Below are 9,794 nucleotides of genomic sequence, written 5' to 3'. Positions count from 1 at the left end.
TGATAATATTACACCTATATTAAGGTAAATGGGCCATATATTATCATATTATACGAACAAGTGTCAATAAGACAATATTATATTATCAATGGTATACACATCACAAAAGATCTTTTGCTTTGTCGCTTTATTCAAAGGCTAGTAAAGGGTAAACCTATAAGGACTATAAAGACATATTTTATGTACGACATTATTCGAATCTTTGGAACACGATTTCGTTGAGACGGGGTACCGAAAGTTTTAGATGATGTAGGTAGAAAAATATGATTTTCTATAATATGTGAATTTATAATCCAAACATAATAATGTTGTATAAATCTAGCCATGGGTGAAACTGTGAAAAAATAAGTTTTGAATTATAATATTTGTTAAATATTAGAACCTTCCATTAAAAAACCCTACCTATATTTTATTTCATAACGTGTAAGTTGTCGAATAAATGTCTATTTATTTTCAAATAATAATGATTATATTATAATATTTTATAGACAATCGACAAATAACATCAGTCATCAAAATATAATATTACGAAGACGTTTCACCGGTATGTGTGTAATGTAGTTACTTGTATCACTTTACCTAATCTTACAAGTGAGTAACATGGTAATTATTAATGTTTAGCAGTTTCAGTAGTTTTTATATTTATAAATATAGAGGGCATTTATTTATTTAATTGATAACTTTAAAGGTAACAAGTCTTAATGCATTTTTCAATATTTAAATTGTAAAGAGAGTAAAAAGTGTGTAAAATATTACAATTTTAAAATGCTATGTGGTTAAATATTAAATGTTTATAACTAGTTATTACTCTAAACTCACTCTGAAATAAATAAAAAATTCTCGTTTTCTCTTTCGAAAAAAAAATCATAGAAGAATTAGTTGCTCCCTTTAAATTTAATGATTGTTAAATTCACTCATATAATATTTAAGCTAACAAAATACTAAACCCGAATTAATGAACGTAATTTATTTTTCTGATGAAGTCAACATTATAAAATGTTAGTGAAAGATGGTCTATTAAAAACATTATTATTTTGTTATTATTATATGTACTTTTTTTTATAGTTGTCACAATTTTTAAAGAAATTATACATTTATATTAATATATCGAGTTGCTAAGTCGTAAAGATCGTACGAAACGAGTTTTAAAGTAATTTGTATTAACTATTAACATACAATGTACGAATACAATATGATATGTTGATATTTTGGTAATGCAGTGGAACGAAATAAATAGTATTTATTTTATAAGAAAACGGAAAATATATTTTTGGAATTTAAATAAGACTTTTGGTAAGGTAATTTTGAAATTAAAAATAAAGTAATTTTGTTAGCTTAAGAAAAAAAACTTATTTTTAAACAACTGAAAAATCAATGAAACTTCGATGAACTTTTTTTTTAAATGGCATGGAGAAAATATAATAGATATTAAATAATATTTATATTTGTTAAGTATGAAACATATATGTATGATAAGTATTTATGCGTAACCCATAGGTAGTTAATTTTATTAATATACATATTATATTTTAACTATATATAAAAGCATATTTATTTAAAAAAATTTGATGGGTTTTGAGTAAGCTAATTTCCGATTGGAATTAAATGTTTTTTATAGGGGCTAAAATTATGAGTAACATTCACTCACTAACCACAATTATTTTATTAATTTTTATTATTGCCGTATTAAATGTATATATTATCACAATTTTTGTTTAATTTTATTATCGTATTGAATAAATACAATTATTTTATGTCAAATAAAATGTTAAATTTATTAAATATTAACAAGCTAATTATATTTATCTGGGATTTTTATCGGGTAAATTTATGAGTATTCTGTATATTAATATTAAATACTAATTTCGAGATCATTTTTCATTATTACATTCTTTATAACTGTATATTCATCATATTCATTTACAAAAATAAGTTTTTATTGCTAATTTTATTTTATTAGGGATATGTTATTATATTATTACACATAAGTAGTATATTACAAGAAAACACGGTGATTAAATTTAATGTTTTACAAAGTAATAATTTATAAAAATGCGTAGTCATTTTCTCAATTTTGCCATATGAATAGATTTAAATGACATTTATTGCCAATTTTTATTTTTAAAAGAGAAAATGTATATTATTGTTACAAAAGTGCTTTGTTACAGGTGTATATTATATTAATACCTATATTACATTGTGACGTCAGGTCACGTTTAATCCAATAACTTTGTAGTATAGGTATATCTAAAGAATCATGTTAGTATTGTTTAATTTCGTTCATTAAATTCTTATAAGTACTGAAAACTAAAAAGGTAGCTATTGCCTATTACAAATTTGTATAATAATATTCAATTAACATTTAATAACATTGCAATAATTATCTTTTAATGATTTTACAATTTTAGAAAATGTAACATTTTCATTTAAATTAATTATGCTTAATTAAACTTGAAACTTACTATCTTGAATATAGTACTAGATTTGAATAGTGAAAAATATATAAAACTATTTAGTTTCTATAGCATTAGTATATTCTTTAACTTTTTTGAGTTGGAAACTCGAAAATTGATAAATTATTTTTGAAATACCTTAGACGATACTTTCCTAAGATAATATTTTCTAGCTAAATTACTATTTTAATTACATAAGAAACTAAAATACTAATTTTAATTTTTTTTTTAAATTTTAAAGTCTTTTTTTTGTAGCTGTAAATTGTTGTTAACCAATTAACAATTAAAATAACGACTTCTTTTGTTTACGATGAATCCTAATGAATTTAAATATTACTCATTTGATAAAATATTAGTATATAATTAGTATCATATCAGATATTAATTGTGTTAATTTTCACATTTAATGTAAATATTTGACTTATAAAGTTGAATCGAATGCATTCAAATTTAGTTAAAAAAATATTATTTATCCTGGTATTTCTACGGTTTTTAAATTGTTATGAGATTTTTTTTTGTTTATAATTTTATTGCATCACATGTACCTAAATTACAGAATGTAATGATTAACATTTTTCCTATAAGTACATTTTTAGTTATTTTGTTTATCATATTATAAATAAAATTATATCTCATTAATGACGCTTCTTAAATTGATTCAATTATAACTTACATATTCCTACCTACTTTGACGCTGCGCTAAATTATTTAAGCCCACTTGAATGGGTATTATTTATTTCGTTCATAATTATTAAACTTTTGCAGTTATTTAATTACGTTTCGATGTTTCAAGGTAAACCTTAATGATAATATAATAAAAACAATTCGAAAAATACCCTTTTTATACTATTTATGTCTCCACGCATACAGAAAAATGTCTATAAAACTGCCATACGTAACATCGGAATGTTCTAAACAGTGGTTAAAAAGTAAAGACAATAAACAAGTTTTTATCATGAATTTTTTTGTTTTTTTTTTTTTAATTTTATTATTCTCGTTCAACTATTAAACACAAATTACCCAACTCACTGTAACAGCCATGCCGTTCTATGGATAACACGTATTTATATAATTTTGTAGTTTTTACTTCAGGTTTTCACACCAGCTGCATAATTCATCAGATATTATACATTATACTACTGTACAGTATAATATAATGTATATATAATCTATATAAGTATAGTAGAATATGAGCCACAAAAAATCACGTCTACACGCTACAAAATATAGCATAATATGATGAGTAGAAATCATGAACGAGGGGAAGGACGTACGCTATATACATATGTACATTCGTTGGATCTTCGTCCTTGGATATTATTTAATTTCTCGTCTATCCGTCAATGGTATAGTGTAAAGTATCACTATATTATAAAAATTCACGTATTCAGTGAACTTATGTATAAAATGCGAACTGTGGTGATTTGTATCTATTGTTAATATCCGAGGCCGCTTCGGTAGACAAATAAATAAATACATAAATAATAATAATGAAAAAAAAATCACCTAGAAACCTACAGGTTATTCGGTTCATTAGCATAATATTTCCGTGTACTTTTCCCACGAAAAACTCCATAAATCTCCCTCCAGAGTGTACAATATACATTCATTGTCTTCTGGTGTTTCAGGACCCATCATCGATGATCACTACATATATATATATATATATATTATAAGTTTAATATGTAGGTATACAAGTCGGAGGTCTTTGTGTAACGGTATACAAATACTTTACAAATACCTTACGATCGCTTAACATTTTCGTTTTATCACTTGATGAATAAGTTAAGATGATATAGATAAAACATTTTTTTTTTTTATAAATTATAAAAATATATTTTTTAGTTATAAATTATTATATCTTAAAAGTATACTACATTTTAGCTATCTGTAAAGTTGACCATGATATAAATTGAAAACATATAATTTATTAATATGATATATAATACTACAAATTATCAGTTAATATAATATAGTTAAAGCTGTATATTATATAAAGATTCATTCATTCATATTTTATATTATATAAATTCATGTTAATGTGTCCATTTATTTGCGTAGATATAATTGAATAATTCAGAATATGATCGTATAAATATTTAAGTTTGATTTCATTACACATGAATGAAACACTGTCAATGGAGTAAATTGGGTTATACGTATATATTTTTAAGCTCTTAAAGTCAAAATATTATACTCAAATCATATTAAACTCAAATTGTAAGATAGTGAAATTAAGTGAATTCTTGGGCGAGTACCATGTAGCGTTCTATAATGTGTATATTTAACATTGTTCAAAACTATAGATATTTTATCTATGTGCATTATTATATCTTCTTACATAGTAATAGCATTAATAACTCTTTCAATAGGTATAATGCACATAAGTACATGATAACTAAATATTTAAAAAGTAATGTCAACACTAAAAAAAAAAAAATAAAAATCGTTTTCCGTTTTAACCTACACTATGTATGTACAGGTAATATGATCTTTATTTAAATACATACCTGACCGCCTCGCGTCTGTATACATAATTTGAAAAGTCAGTTTATATTTTTCATCATAATATATAGGTATGTATAGTACGGCTATTATACATTAATAAGTTTTATACAAAATTATATATACATTATAAATGTGTTTTAGAATTTAATAATTTAAAAAACAAACTCTCAAATTTATTTTAATCGATGAAAATTAATGATTTTTACTATAGTTTAATATATCCCTAAGACATAAATTAAAAATTTTTTTAGAAAATAAAAATAAGTTAGTCAAATTAAGTAGATTATATAGGTATAGTTACCTACACAATACACATTCATAATATGCTACATTAAAAATGTTAACTAATATATTGTATTTATCATAATTTGAGGAAGAGGAAATTAATTTCTTGTAGTTATTGTACAACATAATACTTAAGGTAATGTCGAAAATTTCATTAAGATATAAATAGTTGAGTTTAGGTTGATTAAAATTGTATAAAATATTATTACTCATACTTTATATATTTATTTATAATATGTTATGTGTGTTTATATTATCATATTACAATATTCTTTCTCGATTTTATACAATTTGAATTGGAATGATTCTATAAAACTAGCTGATAATATAATACATTTTTAATACTATTCCTTTAAAAGTATAATCATGAGAAATTTGTTTTGATGACCAATTGTTTAGAATCATAATAATTGTATACATTATTACTTATTAGGTACGTATATCTTGGTTAATTGACGTAGGTCAGGCAAGTAAGATAAAAAAAACATTATAATGCAGTATTAATTATTTATGAATGTGTAAACATTATTGTAAAATAAACTACACTATATAATGCCTGTCGTCTTTGGTCTACAATGTGCCTACCTGTAATTAATTTGGTTTAATAAAAAGGTGCAAACAAATAGAGGTCATTATAATATTATTATAATTTTACAACAAACTTACACGCAAACCATATGTACCTACTACCTACAATGTGTGTACTGTGTACATATATAGGACGTACCTATAGTTGTTAATTAGCATTGCGTGTATACAATGTAAATAAGTTAAATCGTGCTTCATCATTGTTATTATTATTCTTAGTAACTGAACAAGATGATACGTCATTTAATATGGCAGGGGGTACGCCATATAAAAATAAACGAAACAAGGATTTTTATAAATTATATGATGTACATTCAATACAAGAATATAATAAATTATTGCTATGATATTACTATATATTATCTGTACGTCACACAAAAATATAAACTAATATGACATACACTATATGAAATTATTCGATATTCCGAATATTAATGTGAAATATTAACTTAAGATTTAAGATTTTATGATCACGGTGTAATTATTCATTTATAGGTATTACACACTGTGTAATGGATCATTTTTGTTGTAATAATAATACCTGCACTCAAGCATGCGTTATATAACCTTATTAATTTCTGTAATGATTTGTGTGTTTTTACATACATAGCTCAAGACGTTTAAGTCTTATTGTGATACTTAGGTAAACTGCGATATGTTCTAAGTATAGTAATAATATAGAGTTACTTGAGTACTGTATATAATTTATGATATATAATCATTCAATAAATACAAATAGTATTTAAAATGTTTAAATACTTAATGTATTTAACCATATTACATTAATATTATGTACATATTTTTTATTTTCTGTAATAAAACATTCAAGACGTACACGATACAATATATGATTCATGCTAGATAAATAGGTACAGATATATTCGTATGCTTATACATAATATAAGTAGATATACATATATGGTTTGAACTTAGTTTCGTTGTTCTAAGAAATCGAATAACGATAATGATAGTTTAAGTATTTATCGTTGGGTGTTGGTGTTATTTTTTAACACTTTTGGTTGTACCTACTAAAAAAACGCCAACATTCTCAAACACGTGTTAATCACGAAGCAACATTGTCCGTCAGAAATAAAACGGCCTGTGCAGTAATCATATTATAATATAGTATAATTATTTATAAATATTTTATTTTTATTTATTACGTACAAAATGCGTTTAATAATACGCAATAATATAAAATAACAGACATTTCTGAATTTAACTATAGGACAGTATAGAACAGTAAACAATGCTTTTTGTAATTCGATAATTATGGTAAAAATAAAAATGGCTGTTTGATTTTGTTCATACTACCTATACAGTACACATTCATAATATAATAATGTAATAAATTAAATAATACCTCAGTATTTGCAAAAAAGATAATTTTATAAATATATAATAATAACGACTTGTGTTGATTTCTCATCAATTATTATACTAAGATACTTGTGAAGTCTTAAACATTGAATACCTATATATTTATGAAAGCGGGCTGATTTAAACATTTGAAACCGATCGTAAAATTTTATGAACTCAATAATATACATATATATATATTATACGTAATAAGCTAGAGGTAAAAACCAGTGGGAAAGAGAAAAACGTCATCGTTATTACTATGGACGTGCGAGGAAATAGTAATATAATATGTATAAGGTAATATAGATAAATATCATAATAGTTGGGCGTAGCAAAACGACGAAACGTTCAAGACTAACGAACCAAATAAAATAATATTATATCCAATTGTATATTTCAATTATTTATATGTTTAAATTTCACTACACATAAAATACATATCATAAATATACGTATACGTATACATAAATATAAATCTATGTATAGGTAGAATCAATTTACCGCGCTATGGGCGAGTGCGTATATATATATATATATACACGCAGTGGTACATAATATGTATTTTTATATTTATCGATGTTGTAATTAAAACGGACGAGACATTGGTACTCACGTATTATATTATTATTATATTTAGTTGGTATCTATTTCTACCAATATATATATATATACACCTTAGGTAGTGAACTCGCGCACGTTTTTTCAATGGCGTCGGCGGTGTCCGTCACAAACATGGGTGGCTTTTATACATATATATATATATATATATAAACGGTATATTCGAATAATATATATTAATGTATTTAAGAGGGTATAAAAAAACACACCAAAACGAAACGGTTTGAAATCGCGATTTTTATTTTCCATCGCATAGGATGATATTATCTATATATACATTATACCTATATATATATTATACATACATATTATTACATATTATATATATTTATAAATATTCTGTCTATATATATTTATACGAGCGCATATGCGGGCAGACAAGTGTACCAAAGTCTTCGCAGCCGTCGCACATAATGTCGCGTGACGCGTGTGCGTTTCGGCTCGTAAAAAACCATCGAACGCGACGGGGACGAAGACGATGTTATTACGACCGTGCCGAGTGCGCGTGACGACGCGGTCCGTGCGAAAAGTTAATATTGAAGGATTATCCGACGGCCGGCCGCGGCGTGTCTCCGTCGCGAATGCACGCGATGCTGTGTACGACAGCGTCACGAATCACTGCAGCCGAATAGATGCGATAATGCATTATGCTCATATATTGTGTATATGTATTTGTGTCTGAAGTTTTTTTGGACTCTGCGGTGACTCAAGCGTCGCGGTAGGTGTATTATAAGTACATATCAATGTAGGTTTATCCTCGCTCGACGACCATCCATTCTGTCCGATATTAGTTTTCTCTTTTTCACGGCAGTGAACGTGTCTCTCTGACAGTCATAAACTCACAACTATATATAATAACGCGCGTCTTAAAAACACAAAACCCGTTGATATTTTCACAGTACCTACCTAGATAAATTCGAATTTTCGGCGATTGCCCGTAACGGATCTTACATATCAATGTACATCCACGGTGCCCGCACTAACATCTCAATAATATATAATATAATTTAATATAGATGGAAAGGGACTCGAGCTCCATAAAACTCGTGAGACTTATCGAATTTTTAATTATTAAAATCGGTCGCGTCATAATATATCTACCTATACCTTGCACCACACTTAATCATTATTGTTTTGATTTTGATTTTTTTTTTTTTTTTTTTTTAGGTGCAGAAAACTGTATAATAATCATTCTGTTGCGTTGTTTATAATAATATTTAGTAATTTATACTCCGAACACACATTATAATATCGTTATTATAATTTATAACATATACGATTCTAAAATCAGTATAATAATAATATAGTTATTATAATGTCATTGTATCGCAATAGGCGTAATTTAAACTCAATATTATATAATATTTGACTGTGAGTCATTTATACAAGCTCAGCACTACAGAAATTTAAATCCTATGTAGATAATAGTCGCGTAACCTTTGCGGTATAAGACACTCGCTGTATGTACCACAATATTGCGTCTACACATCATATTATACCTACCTGTTATATATTTATTTTTACAATATTATACGGTAAAACCGTTGAGGAATTATACACGGACGTGCTCCGGGTTAATGGCTATATTAATATTATATATTAAAACGTTTTAATTTTTCTGTTTTCCCCCCCCCCCCCCCCCCGTCGCGAATAAACAAAACAAATCCTAGACATACGAATACACACAATATATAAATGTGTTTATATGTATATTTAATATATATCTCATAACAAGGTGTACCTATGTGATATATGTGGCGCGTATTATATACCTGCCTATATCGTATTATACGACGGCCGCGGCAGTGGAAAGAGGCGTACCTGCAGCGTGCTCGCGTGCGTGCGCGAAACCAGCAACGTTCCCCCTTCCACGGTTGCCCAATAACCGCTCCGGCCGCCGCCAATAACCTGTGGTAACCGCCGCCAGACCGTTTCCGTCGCCGTCTCTCCTCCGCCCGGCATGTCGTCCCGTCTCGGTCG

Source organism: Melanaphis sacchari, unplaced genomic scaffold, assembly GCF_002803265.2.
Source record: "Melanaphis sacchari strain LSU unplaced genomic scaffold, SCAv2.0 Contig28_pilon_pilon, whole genome shotgun sequence".
Taxonomy (NCBI): Eukaryota; Metazoa; Arthropoda; class Insecta; order Hemiptera; family Aphididae; genus Melanaphis; species Melanaphis sacchari.
The sequence above is the reverse complement of the archived record's forward strand: the minus strand, read 5'-3'. Positions refer to the sequence as shown.